A 25,616-nucleotide genomic window follows, 5' to 3' on the forward strand; every position below is an offset into this window, starting at 1 on the left:
TAGCACGGTCCTTCTTGGAAAATGATATACAGAAACACCGCATCGCTAGTCTCTTTGTGGCGCGGGGATATCGAGTCCCACGGCCCCATTTTTGGCTTAAATTTGGGTTGGAAATATATGTTGTCACACGGATAGAGGCCATGTCCCCGTGTGTCCTCCTCTTGTCCTTCTGGTTTCACTGCAAGTGGCACACAGACTAGTCCACATTCAAATTGACCCTCTCCCTCTTCGTTGCAGCACCACCGCGATGTTGCCGCCTATGCTGTTCCTAACCACTGTCAGCTTCGACCGCTGCTTGTTGGAGGCCAGGCCTCTTGTCGACGTAGTTGTGGCCTGTGGGCACTTGCCGCAGAAGGAGGAACACGGACACCGGAGCCGACCGCGTCGATGTCTTGTGTCTTTGTCCCGCACGCTGGCGCCACCTCAGTCCTTGTTGTCGCCGGGAGTTGTTGGCTTTTGTGGCTGCCTTTGGTGATCCGGCTAGGACAAGGCTATTTTGTCTGTAGGCTCGGAACCGTCCACCAACAGCGTCGTCTAGGACCTGTTCGGCCATTTATGCGACCGAACATGCGGTACGAACTTAGCCTCTATTTTGTACTAGCTGACATGGGCTGGCATAGAAATTGACATTATGACCTTTGTCTCATGTTGTAGGTAAATGGACAATAGCTCGGTCGAGGTTTTCTATAATCATGTCGTTGATACATTGTCGTACTCCGACTCCGACGGTGATACCAAACTTTTGATGGCTGCTGCAACCCTCATCCATGAGCACAACGAGATGCGGCTGCCAAAGTTCAGGGGCTCGATGAAGCTACATGGGGCAATTCTAAGCATAATTGAGAAGATGGTCATAATCAACTGTTCAAGGACTACATCCATCCTACCCATCCAGTACCACATATTTTGGCACCGCATTGATATTCTCCTTAGAGTTCCTTCTTGAAATAGGCCTTTGCCCCGATTTATAAACAACGCGACAACATGACCGAGCCGTTACAAAGTGATGGGAGAATTCTCTTACAAACGGACCAAAGATTTAAAAAAAAGTAGATGAGTAGACACACCTCGATGAGGCATCTGATATTACTAATTAGAGGTGTCATTACGCCTCCTTGTGAAACCACCAGACACGACCACACCAAACCCACCAAGCCTTTGTAGGGATTCGTAGCATAGAAAACAAAAAATTTCCTACCGCGAGAACGCAATCCAAGCCAAGATGCAATCTAGAAGACGGGAGCAACGAGTGGATGAACGAGACTAACCCTTGAAGATTTCCAAAGCCTACAAGAGGAGGCTCTCGTTGCTGCGGTAGACGATCACTTGCCGCTTTCAAAAGCAAGTAGAAAATCTTGACGGTGCCACAATCGGGCAGCACCTCCGTACTCGGTCACACGTACGGTGTTGATGAAGACGACGTCCTTCTCCCTGTTCCAGCGGGCAGCGGAAGTAGTAGCTCCTCCTTGAATCCGGCAGCACGACGGCGTGGTGGCGATGGCGATGGAGATCTCCGGCGGAGCTTCGCTAAGCGTGCGGGAGAGGTGGAGGAGAGAGGGGGCGGCTAGGGTTTGGGAGAGGGGGTGGCCGGCCTCAAGGGGTGCGGCCAGCTTGTGGCTTTTGTGGTGGCCGGCCCCCTCCCCTATGCCCCTCATTATATAGGTGGAACCCCAAGTGTTGGACTACAAGTCTTCGAATAAGACCCCAACCCAAAACCTTCCATGTAGTAGGGAAACCTACCCAAGGTGGGACTCCCACCTAAGGCCTTGTTTACTTCTCTCGTATTTTTCTTCCCAATGGGTATGGGGATGGGAGGAGATTTGGTGTTCACCCAATCCCCTCAAATACCCTTCCCCAAAAATACACTAGTATGATGTAGAGTTTTTGATTTAGGCAAAAAATGTGGGGATGAAAGGGGATGGGAGGGGATATCTCGAGATTATGTCGTTCAAAACCGGAGAAGTAAACGGACTAGTGGAGATTTTCCGGGATACGAAATAATCCCCTCCCATCCCCATAAATACCCTAGAAGTAAACAAGGCCTAAGTGGGATTCCCACCCTTCCATGTGGGGGGGTGGCCGGTCACCTTGGTGGAGTCCACCTTGGACTCCCCCCACTAGGGTTGGCCGGCCATGGGAGGTGGAGTCCCTTCGGGACTCCGCCTTCCAAAGTGATTTCTTCCGGACTTTTCTAAAACTTTCTAGAACCTTCCATAAATGCACCGGATCATTTCCAAACTTGGAATATGACTTCCTATATATGAATCTTATTCTCCGGACCATTCCGGAACTCCTCGTGATGTCCGGGATCCCATCCGAGACTTCGAACAATACTTCGAACTCCATTCCATATTCAAGTTCTACTATTACAACATCAAACCTTAAGTGTGTCACCCTACGGTTCGCGAACTATGTGGACATGGGTGAGAACTCTCTCCGACCAATAACCAATAGCGGGATCTGGAGATCCATAATGGCTCCCACATATTCAACGATGACTTAGTGATCTAATGAACCATTCACATACGATACCAATTCCCTTTGTCACGCGATATTTTACTTGTCCGAGGTTTGATCATCGGTATCACTCTATACCTTGTTCAACCTCGTCTCCTGACAAGTACTCTTTACTCGTACCGTGGTATGTGGTCTCTTATGAACTTATTCATATGCTTGCAAGACATTATACGACATTCCACCGAGAGGGCCCAGAGTATATCTATCCATCATCGGGATGGACAAATCCCACTGTTGATCCATATGCCTCAACTCATACTTTCCAGATACTTAATCCCACCTTTATAACCACCCATTTACGCAGTGGCGTTTGATGTAATCAAAGTACCTTTCCGGTATAAGTGATTTACATGATCTCATGGTCGAAAGGACTAGGTAACTATGTATCGAAAGCTTATAGCAAATAACTTAATGACGTGATCTTATGCTACGCTTAATTGGGTGTGTCCATTATATCATTCACATAATGACATAACCTTGTTATTAATAACATCCAATGTTCATGATCATGAAACGATGATCATCTATTAATCAACAAGCTAGTTATACAAGAGGCTTACTAGGGACTCCTTGTTGTTCACATAACACACATGTATCAATGTTTCGGTTAATACAATTATAGCATGGTATGTAAACATTATCATAAACTTAAAGATATATTATAATAACCATTTTATTATTGCCTCTTGGGCATATCTCCAACAGCCTTCAGTGAAGAGGGTTGCATGCCCTCTCGCTTCGGGCCTTGGAGCGCCGATCTCGCTAGAAGACAATGAGGCCAAATAATGGTGAAAGAGAGTCACATGTATAAAATAGGAGGTCACCAAGAACGTCCCACGCTGGTGTTGGAACTTGTATACACCTTTAATACATACTTCTGATAAGTAATGTATTTTGCCATCCTACTAGCATAATCCTCATAGACTATAAGCATTGCTACGGAAGATCTAATCTTATCGTAGTCAACTCTTTGAACTTTGTCGTAAATAACTTTTCGACAAGTCGAGCTTCTTCAAGGATATTCCATCCAAGTCCATCAATTTTATAGATCCATTTACTTTCAAAAAGTATTCATCTATCATGGATTTCATGGCGCATGGTCATTTTAACGGAGTCAAGGCCCATCACAACTTCTTTGTTTGTAGTTGGTTTATCATTGTTCAAAATCAATCCTTTGTCCACAAATCATTTATTTGATCACAAAGTAAACCATACCTACAAGGTTCAATAAGTACTTCGATCTCCATGGCTAAAACACTTTGTAGTCATGGAAGCCATGATCGTCGTGGCTGCTTCCGGAACCAATTTTCGATGCTGCGCTACTCTGATCATTATGCTCAGGTTCATAAACCTTCTCAAGTTCTATTGTCCTCCCACTCAAATACTTCACTAGAAAACAATTTCTTGGAAATAAGCAAGTAACATTGACAAACACTTTTGTCTTTTACTTCATAGTGGAAGGAATTCCCAATCAATTCTTTGGGATAACCAACAAAGACATTCATCCGATTTTGGTTGAAAAAAAAAATCTTAGACCAAAATTTAAAGAAAGGACTATTAGGGTTTATACCCATGCCATAACTTGTATGGTGTCATTTCAACGGATCATGATGATCCACAAAAATATAATGGCATCAATGTTTTATCTCATCATTGACCCAACAAGGTTTGGATACATCTCTCGGATACTCCATCATCACTATGATACTCCAAGAAACGTGAGTTGTAGAACTATTTCATAACTCTCTTAGATGTTCGCTAAAACTAGTAATTCAAATATTTCCACTATGATCCAATCATAGATATTTGACTTTTCTATTACGATGATTTCCACTTCATGCTGAAATTTATTTGAATCCATTCAAATGTTTCAAACTTCTTCCTTATCAAATATATCCACATATATATACTCAATTCATTGTTGGAAGTTTTCATGAAGTAGAAGAATCTCCCGCACACAACTATGCCTTATGAACCATATACATCATCATGTATGTTTCCACTAAGTTAGTTGCCCGTTCAAAACTTGGCCTATGAACGGTATTTCAGTCATTCCTTTTAGAAGAGATTTGCAAGCGCCAAATGATTCAAAAATCAAATGACTCCAATAATCCATTTGCATGGAGTTTCTTCATGCGTTCCTTTCCAATATGACCTAAATGGCGGTTCCACAAATAAGTGGAATTCAAATCATTTGCCTTATGGCATTTTAGCGTCAGTATTATGTGTGTGTGTTTCACCATTAAGATTTATAATAACTTATCCATCGTACATGGAGTAATGTCATAATTTGAACAACTCATTGTTTTATATTGACCGGAACAAAATAACAATTATTAAGTTCTTTATTATAAATTCTAAGGGCTAGGTAGAATGCCAATGACAAACATAATAACACTTTATTATGTTCCAAACGTGCATTATTACCATATTCCTTATCAGTCACTTAGGCCATCGTATTCTTGTATTGCGTTGTATTGTATGACATCTCATACCAACCAATCTGGTACAAATACCCAAGAATTTCATTATGTGACCAAACAAGGAATACATCCATAACATGTATATCATTTATATACACCTGAGCTAGACTTTCTAGTCTTTTCTTTCTTTCTGTCAATAATCTTTTGTAGTTTCTCTTTCAGCTTTCCTTATTATTCAGAAAAACACTTCAACATCAATAACTTCTAGGTTTGTTGGTCAAATACCAATAACTTTGAGGTTCTTACTTTGAAGTTGATCATCATATGACAAGTGTTCCGGATTTCACTATTAATAACCTTTTAATATGACGAACAAATTTCACTCATAATTTTATCCATCATATCATGACGACTTTTCGAGACCATGTCTGTACATGCTAGGCTCGTAAAGTTCAACCTCAGTATTTGCATGTGCAAATCTGGCTTGCACCCATTTGTATGCACACGTAGAATCTATAACACCCGATCATCACGTGATGCTTCGAAACGACGAGTCTTAGCAACGGTGCATACTAAGGACGATCACTTCATGGATATGTGAATATCGTTAGTGCCCCAATAGTTGGAGGATTGGGACGCCTTGCGTCTTCAACCTTCGTATATTCCCATAAAACTTATGAGTTTATGTAGTCTCACCAAATTATATTCTATCATCTTGCAATAAGGTCTTAGATATCACATATATCTCATACCTTGATTATTTCTGAAAACTAAATTTTCAGTTCCTTACTTTTCAAACAGATTTGAACTTCAAGTTTCACGGAGACAAGATAACTTTAGGTACTAATTGAAACCATAGCTCTTTGAATCAACAATGTGAGGTTTACTAAAAGTTTGCAATAGGACTTAATCAATTCTTGATTCTTTAACAATACGGTACCAATCCGTAAAGTTTCTTATCAGATTTTAACAGTATTTCTATCTCAATTACAAGACTAGCGCATGGTAGAAAAACGGATGCCAATACTACAAAATTAATTCAAAATACTACTCAGACTATGTTCATGATAATTAGTTCATGTTTTAATCTAATTACTAATGAACTCCCACTTAATACAACATCCCTCATAGTTGTTAAGTGGTACACGATCCAAATCCACTACACCAAACCCGATCATCACGTGAGATGATGTAGCTTCAATGGTGAACATCAACATGTTGATCATATCATCCATATGACTCGTGTTCAACCTTTCAATTTCCGTTGTCCCGAGGCCATGTCTGTACATGCTAGGCTCGTCAAGCAAACCCAAGTATTCCGCGTGTGCAACATGGCTTACACCTGTTGTATGTGAACGTTGAGTCTATCACATCCGATCATCACGAGATGCTTCGAAACGACGAACTATATCAACGGTGCATACGAGGGGAGAACACTTTATTATCTTGATATTAATGTGAGGGATCATCTTATAATGCTACCGTTGCGATCTAAGCAAAATAAGATGCATAAAGGATTAACATCACATGCAATTCATATGTGATATGATATGGCCCTTTAGTCTTTGCGCCTTCGATCTTCATCTCCAAAGCACGGACATGATCTCCATCATCAACGGGCATGATCTCCATCATCGTCGGCATAGCGTCAAGGTCCATGGTGTTGGAGATATGCCAAAGAGGCAATAATAAAATGGTTATTATAATATATCTTTGAGTTTATGATAATGTTTACATACCATGCTATAATTGTATTCACCGAAACATTGATACATGTGTGTTATGTGAACAACAAGGAGTCCCTAGTAAGTCTCTTGTATAACTAGCTTGTTGATTAATAGATGATCATTGTTTCATGATCATGAACATTGGATGTTATTAATAACAAGGTTATGTCATTATGTGCATGATATAATGGACACACCCAATTAAGCGTAGCATAAGATCACGTCATTAAGTTATTTGCTATAAGCTTTCGATACATAGTTACCTAGTCCTTATGACCATGAGATCATGTAAATCACTTATACCGGAAAGGTACTTTGATTACATCAAACGCCACTGCGTAAATGGGTGGTTATAAAGGTGGGATTAAGTATCCGGAAAGTATGAGTTGAGGCATATGGATCAACAGTGGGATTTGTCCATCCCAATGAGGGATAGATATACTCTGGGGCCCTCTCGGTGGAATGTCGTCTAATGTCTTGCAAGCATATGAATAAGTTCATAAGAGACCACATACCATGGTACGAGTAAAGAGTACTTGTCAGGAGACGAGGTTGAACAAGGTATAGAGTGATACCGATGATCAAACCTCGGATAAGTAAAATATCGCGTGACAAAGGGAATTGGTATCGTATGTGAATGGTTCATTCGATCACTAAAGTCATCATTGAATATGTGGGAGCCATTATGGATCTCTAGATCCCGCTATTGGTTATTGGTCAGAGAGAGGTCTCAACCATGTCTGCATAGTTCGCGAACCGTAGGGTGACACACTTAAGGTTTGATGTCGTTTAAGTAGATATGGAATATGGAATGGAGTTCGAAGTTTTGTTCGTAGTCTCGGATGGGATCCAGGACATCACGAGGAGTTCCAGAATGGTCCGGAGAATAAGATTCATATATAGGAAGTCACTTTCCAAGTTTGGAAATGATCCGGTACATTTATGGAAGGTGGTTTCTAGAAATTATCCGGAATAAATCACTATGGAAGGAGGAGTCCCGAATGGACTCCACAAACCCTAACCAGCCAACCAAGTGGGAGGGTGGAGTCCATGGTGGACTCCACCTCCTTGGCCGGCCACCCCACCTAAGGGAAAGGTGGGAGTCCCACCTTGGGTAGGACTCCCTCCTTGAGTAGGTTTCCCACTTTTGGGAGGTTTTGTTGTTGGGGTCTTATTCGAAGACTTGGACTACAACTCTTGGGGACTTCCACCTATATAATGAGGAGCCAAGGGGAGGGGCTGAACACACCAAGCCACTCTTGGCCGCAGCCCCCAAGTGGCCGGCACCCAAGCCCCCCTCTCCCCAAACCCTAACCTCTCCTCCTCCACATAAATACTCCCGCAGCGCTTAGGCGAAGCCCTGCCGGAGTTCTCCACCACCACCGTCACCACGCCATCGTGCTGCCGGGATTCCGAGGAGGATCTACTACTTCCGCTGCCCGCTGGAACGGGGAGAAGGACGTCGTCATCAACACCGAACGTGTGACCGAGTACGGAGGTGCTGCCCGATTGTGGCACCGTCAAGATCTTCTACACGCTTTTGCAAGCGGCAAGTGATTTTCTACCGCAGCAATAAGAGCCTACTCTTATAGGCTTTGGAAATCTTCAAGGGTGAGTTTCGATCATCACCTCGTTGCTTCCATCTTCTAGATTGCATCTTGGCTTGGATTGCGTTCTCGCGGTAGGAATTTTTTTGTTTTCTATGCAACGTTATCCTACAGTGGTATCAGAGCCGTGTCTATGCATAGATGGTTGCACGAGTAGAACACAATGGTATTGTGGGCGTTGATGCTTATGTTGTCTTTAGTTTGAGTACTTTGCATCTTTGTGGCATAGTGGGATGAAGCGGCTCGGGCTAACTTTACATGACCGCGTTCATGAGACTTGCTCCTCGTTCGACATGCACCTTGTATTGCATAAGAGGCTTTGCGGGTGTCTGTCTCTCCTACTATAGTGAAGATTCAATTTACTTTTCTATTGACAACACTAGTATCACCGTTGTGGTTCATGTTCGTAGGTAGATTGGATCTTACTCGAAAACCCTAAACCACGTAAAATATGCAAACCAAATTAGAGACGTCTAACTTGTTTTTGCAGGGTTTGGTGATGTGATATGGCCATGATGTGATGATGAATATGTATGAGATGATCATTATTGTATTGTGGCAACTGGCAGGAGCCTTATGGTTGTCTTTAAATTTCATGTTGAGTAGTATTTCAAAGTAGTTGTAATAGTTGCTACATGAGGTGAACAACCATGAAGACGGCACCATGGACTTGACGCTACGCCGACGATGATGGAGATCATGCCCGTTGATGATGGAGATCATGTCCGTGCTTTGGAGATGAAGATCGAAGGAGCAAAGACTAAAGGGCCATATCATATCACATATGAATTGCATGTGATGTTAATCCTTTATGCATCTTATTTTGCTTAGATCGCGACGGTAGCATTATAAGATGATCCCTCACATTAATATCAAGATAATAAAGTGTTCTCCCCTCGTATGCACCGTTGCAACAGTTCGTCGTTTCGAAGCATCTCGTGATGATCGGATGTGATAGACTCAACGTTCACAAACAACGGGTGTAAGCCATGTTGCACACGCGGAATACTTGGGTTTGCTTGACGAGCTTAGCATGTACAGACATGGCCTCGGGACAACGGAAACCGAAAGGTTGAACACGAGTCATATGGATGATATGATCAACATGTTGATGTTCACCATTGAAGCTACATCATCTCACGTGATGATCGGTTTTGGTGTAGTGGATGTGGATCGTGTACCACTTAACAACTATGAGGGATGTTGTATTAAGTGGGAGTTCATTAGTAATTAGATTAAAACATGAACTAATTATCATAAACATAGTCTGAGTAGTATTTTGAATTAATTTTGTAGTATTGGCATCCGTTTTCTACCATGCGCTAAGTCTTGTAATTGAGATAGAAATACTGTTAAATCTGACAAGTAACTTTACGGACTAATACCGTATTGTTAAAGTATCAAGAATTGATTAAGTCCTATTGCAAACTTTTAGTAAACCTCACATTGTTAATTCAAAGAACTATGGTTTCTATTAGTACTTAAAGTTATCTTGTCTCCGTGAAACTTGAAGTTCAAATCTGTTTGAAAAGTAAGGAGCTGAAAATTTAGTTTTCAAAAATAATCAAGGTATGAGATATATGAGATATCTAAGACCTTATTGCAAGATGATAGAATATAATTTGGTGAGACTACATAAACTCATAAGTTTTATGGGAATGTACGAAGGTTGAAGACGCAAGGCGTCCCAATCCTCCAACTATTGGGGCACTAACAATATTCGCATATCCATGAAGTGACTGTCCTTAGTATGCACCGTTGCTAAGACTCGTCGTTTCGAAGCATCACGTGATGATCGGATGTTATAGATTCTACGTGTGCTTACAACGGGTGCAAGCCAGATTTGCACATGCGAATACTAAGGTTAAACTTTACGAGCCTAGCATGTACAGACATGGTCTCAAAAAGTCGTCATGATATGATGGATAAAATTATGAGTGAAACAGTTCATCATATTAAAAGGTTACTAATAGTGAAATCCGGAACACTTGTCATATGATGATCAACTTCAAAGTAAGAACCTCAAGGTTATTGATATTTGACCAACAAACCTAGAAGTTATTGATGTTGAAGTGTTTTTCTGAATAATGAGGAAAGCTAAAAGAGAAACTACAAAAGATTATTGGCAGAAAGAAAGAAAAGACTAGAAAGTCTAGCTCAGGTGTATATAAATGATATACATGTTATGGATGTGTTCCTCGTTTGGTCACACAATAAAATTCTTGGGTATTTGTACCATATTGGTTGGTATGAAGTGTCATACAAAACAACGCAATACAAGAATACAATGGCCTAAGTGACTGACAAGGAATATGATAGGAATGCACGTCTGGAACAAAAATAAAGTGTTATTATGTTCATCGTTGGCATTCTATCTAGCCCTTAGAATTTATAATAAAGAACTTAATAATTGTTATTTTGTTCCGGTCAAATGAAAACAATGAGTTGTTCAAATTATGACATTACTCCATGTACGATGGATAAGTTATTATAAATCTTAATGGTGAAACACACACACATAATACTGACGCTAAAATGCCATAAGGCAAATGATTTGAATTCCACTTATTTGTGAAACCGCCATTTATGTCATATTGGGAAAGAACGCATGAAGAAACCCCATGCAAATGGATTATTGAAGTCATTTGATTTTTGAATCATTTGGCGCTTGCAAATCTCTTCTAAAAGGAATGACTGAAATACCGTTCATAGGCCAAAGGTTTGAACGGGCAACTAACTTAGTGGAAACATACATGATGATGTATATGGTTCACTAGGCATAGTTATGTGCGGGAGATTCTTCTACTTCATGAAAACTTCAAACAATGAATTGAGTATATATATGTGGATATATTCGATAAGGAAGAAGTTTGAAACATTTGAATGGATTCAAATAAATTTCAGCATGAAGTGGAAATCATCGTAATAGAAAAGTCAAATATCTATGATTGGATCATAGTGGAAATATTTGAATTACTAGTTTTAGCGAACATCTAAGAGAGTTATGAAATTGTTCTACAACTCACGTTTCTTGGAGTATCATAGTGATGATGGAGTATCCGAGAGATGTATCCAAACCTTGTTGGGTCAATGATGAGATAAAATTTTGATGCCATTATATTTTTGTGGATTATGCTTTAGATACTACCGCTTTTACACTAAATAGAGCATCATCATGATCCGTTGAAATGACACCATACAAGTTATGGCATGGGTATAAACCCTAATAGTCCTTTCTCTAAATTTTGGTCTAAGATTTTTCAACCAAAATCAGATGAATATCTTTGTTGGTTATCCCAAAGAATTGATTGGGAATTCTTTCCACTACGAAGTAAAAGACAAAATTGTTTGTCAATGTTACTTGCTTATTTCCAAGAAATTGTTTTCTAGCGAAGTTTTTGAGTGGGAGAACAATAGAACTTGATAAGGTTTATGAACCTGAGCATAATGATCAGAGTAGCGCAGCATCAAGAATTGGTTCCGGAAGCGGCCACGACGATCATGGCTCCCATGATTACAAAGTGTTTTAGCCATGGAGATTGAAGTACATATTGAACCTTGTAGGTATGGTTTACTTTGTGATCAAATAAATGATTTGTGGACAAAGAATTGATTTTGAACAATGATAAACCAACTACAAACAAAGAAGTTATGATGGGCCCTGACTCCGTTAAAATGGCTATGCGCCATGAAATCCAAGATAGATGAATACTTTTTGAAAGTAAATGGATCTATAAAATTGATGGAATTGGATGGAATATCCTTGAAGAATTGTCTACGATAAGATTAGATCTTCCGTAGCAATGCTTATAGTCTATGTGGATTATTCTAGTAATCACTACATATTTCTTTTATAAGATATGCTAGTAGGATGGCAAAATACATTACTTATCAGAAGTATGTATTAAAGGTGTATACAAGACACAACCAAAAAATTTGCTAGTCCGTGGAATACTAGATAGGTATACAAACTTCAATTGGATGAAGTAAGTATCACGGAGTTGGAATCTTCACCAGATGAAATAGTCAAAGAGTTTTTTGATTTTATTAGAGACGATGAAGAGGCTTGCATTTGCAAGAAATTAAGTGGGAGCATTGAGAAATATTTATAATACTTATGTAGATGACATATAGTTGGTTATAAATGATGTAATTATATACTTGATTAAAAGGTTTCATTGAGAAATTAACTTCAATGAAAGGATATGGACTGAAACAAATTTTGTGTCAAGATCTATGAAGATAGATTGAAACACATAATATGTTTAAGTCAAAGTACATAGAATGGATATTGAAATAGTTCAATATAGAAATATTAAGAAAATGTTCTTGTCATGTGAAGTTTTAACAAGACTTAAGTGTATCTGACACTTGATGAGTAAAAACACATGAGTGATTTTAGATCACGAAGAATATGTACAAAATCAGATGTCCTATGCTCTAAAAGAGTTAGGAGCATATACCAGAATGATTCATATGATGATCATTGAAAAACAGTAAAGAATATTCTTGAGTACTTAAGAAGAACCAAGGATATATATATAGTTTTGTATGGAGAAATGACAAACAAATCACTGTAAGGTGTTGCACCGATATTTGTTTTGTCACATATGAAAATAAAATTTCAATCCCAAATTAGACTAAGTGTTGTTTAAAAGGTAGCACAATGAGATAGAAGTTTTCTATGTTAGATTTAGATGAGTTCTAATTGTTGTGACGGATTCTACAAACGAAGGCAGATTATGTCATTGTTTTGACAATGACTGAGGATGTTAAAGTCAAGAAGTTCTTTGAGAACTTGGTGTAGTTCCGATAGTGTCAGAACTTTGAAGCTATATTGTGTGTGACAATATTAGTGACTTATTTCAGACCAAGGAATTAAGGTTCCACCAGAAGACCAAACATATTTAAATGCCGACTCATTTGGAAAATGAGTGATGCGTGAAGACGCAAATGAATTGCAAAATACATACGGTTCTGAGCATGTCAGGTCCGTTGACTAAAACCTCTCTCGTGAGCAAAACATGATAAAGCACCGGAAGGCCAAGGTGTTATATCTTTACAAATGTAAACTAGATTATTGACTCTAGTGCAAGTGGGAGACTGTTGGAGATATGCCCAAGAGGCAATAATAAAATGGTTATTATAATATATCTTTGAGTTTATGATAATGTTTACATACCATGCTATAATTGTATTAACCGAAACATTGATACATGTGTGTTATGTGAACAACAAGGAGTCCCTAGTAAGTCTCTTGTATAACTAGCTTGTTGATTAATAGATGATCATTGTTTCATGATCATGAACATTGGATGTTATTAATAACAAGGTTATGTCATTATGTGAATGATATAATGGACACACCCAATTAAGCGTAGCATAAGATCACGTCATTAAGTTATTTGCTATAAGCTTTCGATACATAGTTACCTAGTCCTTATGACCATGAGATCATGTAAATCACTTATACCGGAAAGGTACTTTGATTACATCAAACGCCACTGCGTAAATGGGTGGTTATAAAGGTGGGATTAAGTATCCGGAAAGTATGAGTTGAGGCATATGGATCAACAGTGGGATTTGTCCATCCCAATGACGGATAGATATACTCTGGGCCATCTCGGTGGAATGTCGTCTAATGTCTTGCAAGCATATGAATAAGTTCATAAGAGACCACATACCACGGTACGAGTAAAGAGTACTTGTCAGGAGACGAGGTTGAACAAGGTATAGAGTGATACCGATGATCAAACCTCGGACAAGTAAAATATCGCGTGACAAAGGGAATTGGTATCGTATGTGAATGGTTCATTCGATCACTAAAGTCATCGTTGAATATGTGGGAGCCATTATGGATCTCCAGATCCCGCTATTGGTTATTGGTCAGAGAGAGGTCTCAACCATGTCTGCATAGTTCGCGAACCGTAGGGTGACACACTTAAGGTTTGATGTCGTTTAAGTAGATATGGAATATGGAATGGAGTTCGAAGTTTTGTTCGGAGTCTCGGATGGGATCCAGGACATCACGAGGAGTTCCGGAATGGTCCGGAGAATAAGATTCATATATAGGAAGTCACTTTCCAAGTTTGGAAATGATCCGGTGCATTTATGGAAGGTGGTTTCTAGAAATTATCCGGAATAAATCACTATGGAAGGAGGAGTCCCGAAGGGACTCCACAAACCCTAACCAGCCAACCAAGTGGGAGGGTGGAGTCCATGGTGGACTCCACCTCCTTGGCCGCCCACCCCACCTAAGGGAAAGGTGGGAGTCCCACCTTGGGTAGGACTCCCTCCTTGAGTAGGTTTCCCACTTTTGGGAGGTTTTGTTGTTGGGGTCTTATTCGAAGACTTGGACTACAACTCTTGGGGACTTCCACCTATATAATGAGGAACCAAGGGGAGGGGCTGAACACACCAAGCCACTCTTGGCCGCAGCCCCCAAGTGGCCGGCGCCCAAGCCCCCCTCTCCCCAAACCCTAGCCTCTCCTCCTCCACATAAATACTCCCGCAGCGCTTAGGCGAAGCCCTGCCGGAGTTCTCCACCACCACCGTCACCACGCCGTCGTGTTGCCGGGATTCCGAGGAGGATCTACTACTTCCGCTGCCCGCTGGAACGGGGAGAAGGACGTCGTCATCAACACCGAACGTGTGACCGAGTACGGAGGTGCTGCCCGATTGTGGCACCGTCAAGATCTTCTACGCGCTTTTGCAAGCGGCAAGTGATCGTCTACCGCAGCAATAAGAGCCTACTCTTATAGGCTTTGGAAATCTTCAAGGGTGAGTTTCGATCATCCCCTCGTTGCTTCCATCTTCTAGATTGCATCTTGGCTTGGATTGCGTTCTCGCGGTAGGAATTTTTTTGTTTTCTATGCAACGTTATCCTACACATGGCGCCGTCTTCATTGTTGTTCACCTCTTGTAGCAACTATTACAACTACTTTGAAATACTACTCAACATGAAATTTAAAGACAACCATAAGGCTCCTGCCGGTTGCCACAATACAATAATGATCATCTCATACATATTCATCATCACATCATGGCCATATCACATCACCAAACCCTGCAAAAACAAGTTAGACGTCTCTAATTTGGTTTGCATATTTTACGTGGTTTAGGGTTTTCGAGTAAGATCCAATCTACCTACGAACATGAACCACAACGGTGATACTAGAGTTGTCAATAGAAAGAGTAAATTGAATCTTCACTATGGTGGGAGAGACAGACACCCGCAAAGCCACTTATAAAATACAAGTTGCATGTCGAACGTGGAGCAAGTCTCATGAACGCGGTCATGTAAAGTTAGCCCGAGCCGCTTCATCCCACCATGCCACAAAGATGCAACGTACTCAAACTAAAGACAACATAAGCATCAACGCCCACAAAACAATTGTGTTCTACTCGTGCAACCATCTATGCATAGACACGGCTCTGATACCACTGTAGGGATTCGTAGCATAGAAAACAAAAAAATTCCTACCGCGAGAACGCAGTCCAAGCCAAGATGCAATCTAGAAGACGGGAGCAACGAGTGGATGAACGAGACTAACCCTTGAAGATTTCCAAAGCCTACAAGAGGAGGCTCTCGTTGCTGCGGTAGACGATTACTTGCCGCTTTCAAAAGCGCGTAGAAGATCTTGACGGTGCCACAATCGGGCAGCACCTCCGTACTCGGTCACACGTACGGTGTTGATGAAGACGACGTCCTTCTCCCCGTTCTAGCGGGCAGCGGAAGTAGTAGCTCCTCCTTGAATCCGGCAGCACGACGGCGTGGTGGCGATGGCGATGGAGATCTCCGGCGGAGCTTCGCTAAGCGTGCGGGAGAGGTGGAGGAGAGAGGGGGCAGCTAGGGTTTGGGAGAGGGGGTGGCCGGCCTCAAGGGGTGAGGCCAGCTTGTGGCTTTTGTGGTGGCCGGCCCCCTCCCCTATGCCCCTCATTATATAGGTGGAACCCCAAGTGTTGGACTACAAGTCTTCGAATAAGACCCCAACCCAAAACCTTCCATGTAGTAGGGAAACCTACCCAAGGTGGGACTCCCACCTCAAGTGGGATTCCCACCCTTCCATGTGGGGGGGTGGCCGGTCACCTTGGTGGAGTCCACCTTGGACTCCCCCCACTAGGGTTGGCCGGCCATGGGAGGTGGAATCCCTTCGGGACTCCGCCTTCCAAAGTGATTTCTTCCGGACTTTTCTAGAACTTTCTAGAACCTTCCATAAATGCACCGGCTCATTTCCAAACTTGGAATATGACTTCCTATATATGAATCTTATTCTCCGGACCAATCCGGAACTCCTCGTGATGTCCGGGATCCCATCCGAGACTTCGAACAATACTTCGAACTCCATTCCATATTCAAGTTCTACTATTACAACATCAAACCTTAAGTGTGTCACCCTACGGTTCGCGAACTATGTGGACATGGGTGAGAACTCTCTCCGACCAATAACCAATAGCGGGATCTGGAGATCCATAATGGCTCCCACATATTCAACGATGACTTAGTGATCGAATGAACCATTCACATACGATACCAATTCCCTTTGTCACGCGATATTTTACTTGTCCGAGGTTTGATCATCGGTATCACTCTATACCTTGTTCAACCTCGTCTCCTGACAAGTACTCTTTACTAAATACCGTGGTATGTGGTCTCTTATGAACTTATTCATATGCTTGCAAGACATTAGACGACATTCCACCGAGAGGGCCCAGAGTATATCTATCCATCATCGGGATGGACAAATCCCACTGTTGATCCATATGCCTCAACTCATACTTTCCAGATACTTAATCCCACCTTTATAACCACCCATTTACGCAGTGGCGTTTGATGTAATCAAAGTACCTTTCCGGTATAAGTGATTTACATGATCTCATGGTCGAAAGGACTAGGTAACTATGTATCGAAAGCTTATAGCAAATAACTTAATGACGTGATCTTATGCTACGCTTAATTGGGTGTGTCCATTATATCATTCACATAATGACATAACCTTTTTATTAATAACATCCAATGTTCATGATCATGAAACGATGATCATCTATTAATCAACAAGCTAGTTATACAAGAGGCTTACTAGGGATTCCTTGTTGTTCACATAACACACATGTATCAATGTTTCGGTTAATACAATTATAGCATGGTATGTAAACATTATCATAAACTTAAAGATATATTATAATAACCATTTTATTATTGCCTCTTGGGCATATCTCCAACAGTCTTCAGTGAAGAGGGTCGCATGCCCTCTCGCTTCGGGCCTTGGAGCGCCGATCTCGCTAGAAGACAATGAGGCCAAATAATGGTGAAAGAGAGTCACATGTATAAAATAGGAGGTCACCAAGAACGTCCCACGCTGGTGTTGGAACTGCCTCGAGACATGATTCGAACTTGCCCACCGATGACACCGGAATGAGACCAAAAGTTCAAGGAGCTCCACGACGACGCCCCGAAGAGGGTGACGATGCACCATGCCGTTGTCGAGAATGAGACAGTCAAGAGTTTTCAGTTTTCACCCAGCACTGGAAGGTAACCACAACGGCACCCCCAAGAGGTTTATGACACCCGCAGGCATCATGTAGAAAAAATAGTTGCGTTGAAAAAATCCCATGTCATTTTGAGTTCGTGAAGATCCTTGAAAGTCAAAAATACGAAAACAAGGTTGTTTTTTTTTTGCCTTAGAGGTTTATAATACAAATAGAAGGAATCTTTTGGGAAAATCCGTAAAATCATTATAAATCATGATTGTAGCACCTTATATGAATGAATTATGATGATATATACCATAATAAACTATAAAAAAATATAGATGCATTTCAGATGCTTCATCATCACTAGTAGAAAAAGGGGCAATAGGCCCGGTCCATTTGGGCCTTTAGACCCGGTTCCCGAACCGGGACCAATTAGGCGGGACTAAAGGGGGTACCCTTTAGTCCCGGTTCAAAGATCAACCGGGCCTAAAGGCCTCAACACGTGGTGCGGCCAGCGAGCTCGCGGTGGAAGGCCTTTGGTCCCGGTTCGTGGTACGAACCGGGCCTAGGTTTCTCTGCCGCGGCAGAGAATTGCTATTTCTCTGCCGCGGCACAGATTTAGGCTGTACCAGCGTTTCTCTGCCGCGGTAGAGAAACAGGGCGTTTCTCTGCCGCGGCAGAGTTTCAGCAATGCATATATATCATTCAAGAAAACCACAAAAAATCGTCATGAATATATATAGACATCGTCAACTGTACACGACATAGTCAACACAGTACACGTAATGCATGCATATTTACAATACAACATCTCCTCGACGAATTTCCTCCGCCGTCACGATCTTCCGATAGTGCTCTCCACCTGGGGTAAGGACCTCGGTAATAAAGAATCCCGCGATTTCCTCTTGAATTGCTTTTATTTGATCCGCTGTTATGAGAGTGTCCCGCAGGCGTGTCATCTATATTTAAAAAAGGAGATCAATATATGAATGGAACTCAATACAATAGATGGTACTAATTAAGATTAATTGTGAAAAATTGTTATCGTACACGAGTGTGGTGTATTTGGGCATCCCCACCCTTGGGACAGGACATGTCACGCATGAAGGTGCAGACGTAGTATCCACATAAGTTATTCCCTTGTTCCTGCCTCATACACTTTACGAAAAAATAGTTCGATCAAACTAATAATCAAGCATCGTATTGAAAGTAAATATCATATATAAAGTTTCACGGACATAGCTATATATATAGTACTACTTACAGGGTAATCTTTAAATGTAAGCTCCGGTTTCCATTTACCCGGAACAGTATTGATGAACCGTTTCCAAGCCCTGCCCGGCAAAAAATAATGAGTAAATGAGTAATTGATTAGTTGATGATATCTTCGAATTAGAGCAGATGAAGATGCCAATACGAAATTGATTGAAACTACCTCTGGAGGATGGTAGCCATGTCCGCCCATTCCGCATATTCTTTACGTTTCGAGTCCATGACGTTTACGACTCCAAGGTGAAGATCAATGATTAGGAGAATAAAGTGGAAACTGCACAAGCATAGCTCAATGATTACGAGAATAAAGTGGAAGGTGCACAAGCATAATGTATGTTATATATAACACTCACTTGAAGTTGTAGGGAAAGAATATATCCTCTTTGTCTGCTTGCTTCTCTAAAAACATTACGATGTTGTCCTCTGTGTCCTTGGGGTACCGTCGAACCGTAACTTCATGAACTGTGTTTGGGTCTATGAACCCCAGCGGTAGGAGCTTGCCTCTTTTGTATTCCAGCTTCTTCATTCTGCATAATTAAATGTATAGCGTACACAAAGAATATAATGAGGATAATTGTTAGTGCAAATGAATGAGCTACAAACTTAATTACACAAATAAATCACTTACAGCGTGTAGCAACCGATGACAACTTTGTCGAGGCGTCTTGATTGAATAAGCTGAAGCAGTTCTTCTAACTCAAGGTTTATCTCGTCTTCCCCCGGAAGTAATGCTCATCTCTAAGATACACCGTGAGGTAGCTTTCACATCTTCGACAGGCTTTCGGGTACCGGTCATGCAACCTTCGCATCCGAGTCCCTAGACGCGCGAGCTCGCCGTGTTTGACGAGATCAGATCCGTATCTATACTTGTTTACCACTTGAGCCGTTGGATAGTAATCTTCATACTCAACCGATGCTCCACTGAGCTCTAGCCGCCCGTTCGATCATCGATGCCGTCTCTGGATCATGATAGGGCTCCACGATGAAGTGGGGTACGGCCTGAATGTCTGCTTGTCCAAGCTGGGTGACTTTTTTGCTTCTTTGCTCGCTCTAGGGGCCTGTCCAAGAGAGCGGTCATCCTTAGCTCTCGGCTCCGGTCTCGTCATTCTCGTCTCGGCCAAGTGCGGCACTGTCGGCGGTGGCCTCAACATCTTCTTCGGCGCAAGACACGCCTGTTGCTCTTGATGCTGCTCATGTGGTAACAACTGCGAGTCTGTGCCCTCATTGGAGTTGATGATCTCTTCGGAGCTGTAGGAGGTGCCGCGGACCGCTTCCTCTTTTGCTTAGGTGGAGGCGGCGGAGTCTCTGACGAGGAGGAGGAGGCGGCGGAGTATTTTCACGCGGAGGAGACTGGTCATGGATAGGGGAATCATCATCGCGCGAGAGGAGAATCATCACGCGGAGGAGACCGCACAGGTGGCGGAGGAGGCGGAGGTGGCACGCTTGTTGGCTTCTCACTGGAAACACAATGTTCTCCTTCCGCCATTGCACGGTGGTTCTACGGGCTTCTCCCAGTTCTTTGATTTCCCCATCTTCACTGCAGGTGCTCAAGCACCAACCCCTCATACTCTCTCAACACTTCATCCACCATCACAACAGCAAAGTCGTCTTGGACCGGACGGCAATGGTAAGACCTTGTAGGTAAGAGGATGCCGACCGCCGCCTTGAAGGATAGGTTGAAAACTTTAACATGCAGCTCACAAGGACGGCTCTCAGTGAGATCATCCACGGGGGGGTAGCGAGGAGGCTCGACCACCTGGTCATCATCATCATCATTATCCACCTGCTGAGAGGAAGCCACGCTGCTTTTCCGGTGTGGTTGAGATTGCAGCGGGGCGAGGGCATTGAGCAGTGCAGGATCTACAGCCTGCCCCCAAGCCATCTGAGATGTAAGTACTTGGGTTACCATGGTTAATTGGGCTTTCATGGTGCTCATACCCTCCTCTAAGTTAGCCAGGCGGTCTGTTTCCCTTGCCTTCCTCCTCTCATGGCTTTTATCAGGAAATCTCTTCCTTTCCGCAGAAAGCCATACTTCCACGGAACGGAGCCTGCTGTGCCTCGTGTTCGTCCGCCGTGTTCTTTGTTCCCAAGGGCGCGTGTCAGCTCATCGTTCTCTCTTTCGGGCTGGAACAACCCCGCCTCCACGTCCCTATGTGCTTGTTCCAGGGCATCAATGGGAACCTTCAGATGAGCTTTCTTATAGATGCACTTCCCTGTTTCTGGATCCAACGTTCCCCCAATCCCGTAGAACCACTCCTTGCACCGTTCGATCCAACCGTGTGTCCCTAATCTGATCCCTTTCTCGGTCAGTTCCGCCTCAGCTGCCTGCCACTTAGGACGGTTAGCCTTATATCCACCTGGACCCAGAATTTGGTGATATAGCTTCAACGCAGCATTTGCCTTATTTATTTCCGACCTTCTCTTAAATTCTTCGACTCCGTGCCGTACTTCACGAATTCGTCCAGTGATTTTTTACCTTCTCACCGTCCGAGTCTTCTTTAACTTGATAAGGCGGCGCAATCTTTTTGTGGCTCTTGAATAGTTCGGCCATCTTCTTCTTGCCAAACTCGCGGAGGGCCTGCTCCATCTTGGCCTTTTCAGCGTCACCCCCCTCTTCGGGTACTATGTTGAAATGTGACATGAGCTTGTTCATAATGCTGTTTTTGGCTACATCATCGATATAAAGACCTTGAGCTTCTTCCTCTGCAGACAGCATTAGTCCCTTCGGCTTGTGCCATTCTCGAACGGTGATCGGGACGTGGTCCCTAACAAGCACTCCGCATTGAGCTATAAATGCCTTTGCACCTTTCTCTGGAGCAATCGGTTTACCATCCTTTTCGATGTGGGTGATGTCGTGCCTAACACCGTCATCCAACTTTTGGCCGGGCCTCGCTTCCTCGACTTTACAGAAGAAGTGCTCGATCCGGAGGGCTAAAAAGAAATAGTTCATAGTCAGTACAATTTAATTAGTTAATGCATCTAGTCGATCAACAGCGGCTTAATTAATTTATATACCTCGGTGATAACTACAGTTCGGGAGCCATTATGATGATCTTGTTCCTCACCGGCGCCACTAGGATCTTCTTCCTCAATATTCTCCGCTCCCTCACCGGAGTCATTCAAATAAGTTGCAGTGACATCGTCACCGCCATCATCTGGAATAACGTCGTCGTCGCGATCATCCAGAGTACCGTTTGCTATGAGTTCCTCCATGAAATTTTCTTGAATTTCATCTCTGTCCATGCTTTCTACAACGACCTGCAAGCTATACATAGGAACCATCATATGATCAAATTAAGGATAATTCATAAAACTGAAAATGGAGTTACATATGTAGTTCTTAACTAAGGATCGATAATATAGTGCTGAAAGCGAGATCTGCTGATTACATGCATACATAGATCGGGTTCATGTTTATTTAACCCCGATACATATCAATCACTACTACAACCACTCAACCGCGCAGACCGGGTCCTAGAGGGCGCCGACCGGGTCCCGAGCCGCTACTGGTGTACCCCCAAAGCCACGGAACAACAACGGGAGCATAGCTAACATGAGATCCCCGCATAACGCTCCATCCGGTCCTATACATGTTGTCTAACGCGTACATGTAACGGCGAACGTGCTGGTCCTCCGCTTCAATGCGCTGAGCTACCTCCTCGGGCGGGGCCGGCTCCCTCTGAAACGACCGTGGCCCATAAGACCTCCACCAAAGAATATCCGGGTCGACAACGGGACCCGGATTCCGCACCAAGGTGCGCGACCCGGAAGCTAAGACCTCCCAGTGCCACCCCGGCGGAGCCCAGTCCCGGACCTCCCCCATCTGCTCCATCTCCTCTAGAAGAGTCAGACCACGGCGCGGCGGCTGTCGCGGCATCGTAGCTACGAAAACAAATCATATATGTATACTAATATAAATAAAAAACATGATATTGTGCTAAATAAAAAACTTCACTACTTTTGTACTAACGCCGCGTTCCACGACCCCGGATCGATCGATCCGGATCGGGGGTCAGGAACGACAGCGGGAGCGGTAGAGGGAATTGAACGACCGTATTTTGGGGGCGCCGGCACTACCGGCATCGCCACGGACTCGGCGCTCCTCCTCTCGCTCTTCTCTCTATTTCACGACCCTAACTCTATGTCACGGCGGCGCCACCACGGACTCGGCACCGCCAGGGGCGCCGGCAGGGGCACCGCCACGGACTCGGCACCGGCAGGGGCACCGCCACGGACTCGGCACCGGCAGGGGCGCCGACACTACCGGCGCGCGCGGAAGAGGTTGTCCGCGCGGGGGTGGCGTCGACACAAATTGTAACTTTTTTTCTAACTATACTAATTTAAATCTAACTAAATATTTCTAACTTTTCTAACTAAACTAACTAATCTAACAATCTAACAATCTAACAAAACTAACAAAACTAACTAATCTAATAATCTAACAATCTAACAAAAAATACAAAAAAGAAGAACTTGGCGGCCGCCGGTCGGCCGGCCGGAGGAGAGAGAGAGGAGCACCATACCTGCGGAGCGCGGTGGCGGGCGGCGGGCGAGGGCGACAGCGCGCGGAGGAGGCGATGTCGTCCCGCGGCGGCGGCGCGGGCAGCATGCGCGCGCGGCGCCGTACGTGCGGAGAGGGGGATGGAGGGGCGGCGGCGGAGGCGGCGGTGGACGACGGCGTCCGGCAGCGACAGCGCGGGCGGCTGCGTGGGCGCGCGGCGGAGCAGCCTGGCGGCGTGGGCGCGCGGCGGAGCAGCCTGGCGGCGTGCGTCTGTGCGTGCGGCTTCGTCTCCGCGGGATTGATCCCCGCGGAGACGAAGCGGTTCCACTTATACCACCCCCCCCTTTGGACCCGGTTCGTGTTACAAACCGGGACCAAAGGCCCCCCTTTGGACCCGGTTTGTAATACAAACCGGGACTAAAGGCCATTTTTGCTGCATTTTCGCTGCGCGCGCAAAAAAGGCCTTTAGTCCCGGTTTGTAATACAAACCGGGTCCAAAGGCCACTTTTTTAAAAAAGTTTCATTCCCGCCTTATTTCAAATGAAAAAAAAGCCACCGCACTGCCACACGTGTCCACCGCCGCCACCGCCATGCATGTACAGGCCACCGTCGCCACCGCCATGCATGTACAGGCCACCGTCGCCACCGCCGTGTACTGGCCACCGTCGCCACCGCCGTGTACTGGCCACCGTCGTCACCGCCACCGCCTGGCCACCACCGTCACCGCCATGTACGGGCCACCGCCGTGTACTGCCCACCACCGCCACCGCCATGTACTGGCCACCACCGCCACCGCCACACGTGTCCCTTCCCCGTGCCATGTGTTGCCGCCGCTTCCACGTGCCTCGCCCCGCCGCCACCGCCGTGTGACGTGTAGATCCCGCTTCCACGTGCCACGCCCCGCCGCTTCCCCGCACCACCTGTCGCCGCCGCTTCCACGTGCCACACCCCGCCGCTTCCCCGCGCCACCTGTCGCCAAACTTGCCGCGTCGCTGTGCTATAAAGCGCCGCGTGCACGCGGAACCACACGTCGCCGTCGCCTCCGTTCATTCGTCGCCGGGATGCCGCCGCGCCGTCGCGGCTCGTCCGGCTTCCGTGGCGTCCGAGCGCGGCCGAACGGTAGGTTCTACGCCGAGATGCGCGCCGGTGGCTTCCGGCTCACCCTCGGCACGTACAACACCCTGGAGCTGGCGGCGCGCACTTACGACGCGGCCGCATGGCGATTTCGGCGGCCACGGTGCGACATGAACTTCCCAGACGTCGAATCGCTAGAGGAGGCGGAGTTCCTCGCGCCGACGCCGTGCCTCGTCGACGACGAGGACCGTCGCCGCCACCGCCAGGTGCAGCGCCGGATCGCAATCGCCGAGCACGACGAGGAGTTGATGCGCCAGTGGAGGGCGCAGTTCCCCAACGACGTCGACAACACCGCCGTGTTCTTCGCTGACCTCCGGGCACAACGCAGGTCCAACAGGCGCCACCGTCGGGCCGTCGCCGTGTTCGAGCTCGATAACCCGAATACAACTTGGGCCGACAACGACCCTCGGTGGGACGATATTTGGACCGAGACAACCTCCGACGACGAGTAGATCGCGACTAGACTAGTTGTTTATCTATTTTATTGTATTTTCAATAAAGTCGTTGTGGCAGACGCTGATGATGAGAAATGTTTCCCGCCAGATTACATGTGGAATTAAAGTACAGAACTCAACTGAAAATTAATTAAGATACATGGCCAGATAGTACTCGTGCCTAGCCCTATAGTACTCGTGCCTAGCTCAACTGAAAATTAATTAAGATACATGGCCAGATTCGACTGTTCGAGTCATTCAGTCATACTCGTGCCTAGCCCTATAGTACTCGCCACTGTAGTCGTCATAGTCGCCGTCATTATCGTCGCTGGCATCGGGGTCGCGGTAGTCAAACCTCGGCGGGAGAGCACGCGTGGGCTGGGACTGAGGGTAGCGCAGGCGGGGGCCACGGTGGGCCATGACGCCCTGGAGAGTTCGGTCGCGCCACCACAGTCGACGGCCGGCCCCGTTGAAGTTCGAAGGAGGCGGGCCGCCCTCCTCGTGCCTGGCGAGCGCCCTCTCACGCC

This window comes from Lolium perenne, chromosome 5 (genome assembly GCF_019359855.2).
Source record: "Lolium perenne isolate Kyuss_39 chromosome 5, Kyuss_2.0, whole genome shotgun sequence".
NCBI classification, from domain to species: Eukaryota; Viridiplantae; Streptophyta; class Magnoliopsida; order Poales; family Poaceae; genus Lolium; species Lolium perenne.